Source organism: Brassica oleracea, chromosome C3, assembly GCF_000695525.1.
Source record: "Brassica oleracea var. oleracea cultivar TO1000 chromosome C3, BOL, whole genome shotgun sequence".
Classification (NCBI taxonomy): domain Eukaryota; kingdom Viridiplantae; phylum Streptophyta; class Magnoliopsida; order Brassicales; family Brassicaceae; genus Brassica; species Brassica oleracea.
In genome coordinates, this window is record NC_027750.1 from 60150506 (window position 1) to 60151335 (window position 830).

Genomic DNA, 830 nt, shown 5'->3' on the forward strand with positions numbered 1-830 from the left:
CTTTTTTTCAACTATAGAAAGCAACCCGTAAAATGGTCAATTGCAAAAACCAACCCTAAGAGTAGACCTATTTGACAGTCTACGTCTGTAAACTGAAACGAACGTCTAGATCTTTAGAGACTGAATATTAAGTCTGCATATAAAAATCTATAAAAATGTGAATTTGTGTATTATTCATTAAGTTTTTTTAGGTTTTTTTTGTTTGACATTGTGTGTTAGTTAATCCTAATGGGTTTGAGTGATTTTGAAAAGAGACTGTTTTATAATTATGAAAGTGTAATTCATTTGATTTGACAATATTGTTAGCTAATAATTGTAGACGTATTTGTAAGTCTTCGTTTATAGTTTTATGAAACATGAAATATTTCTTTGCTGATTATGTAAACCTGTATTTTTTTTGCAGGAAATGACTCAGATACCTGTTGTATACAGAGAATGGGTGGTGAAAGGCTCTTTACGGGAGTTTGTGGTCAATAATCAGAAATGAGGGAGAATGTTTCTTATGTCGGGTGGTTTTACACATGGTGAACTTCTTGAAATGGCACTAGAAGATTATGGCCTGGACAAGAAAATCGAGATGGTGGTGCTAACATATTCCTTATCAGACGTCATTTTACAACAAATGGCTCCGGATACTCCTCCTATGCATGTCACGAATGATATACAAGTGCCGAACTTGATCGAGTTAGCTAAGACACACTTTGTTCGCCTTTGTGTATCAAGTCAGAGCCAACTAGAAATTTTTGGTGTTAAATAATAAGTGTAGACGTCTTTGTAAATCTATACAAAGGTAGACTGCAGTTGAAGTCTACGTCGTAAATTCTATTAAA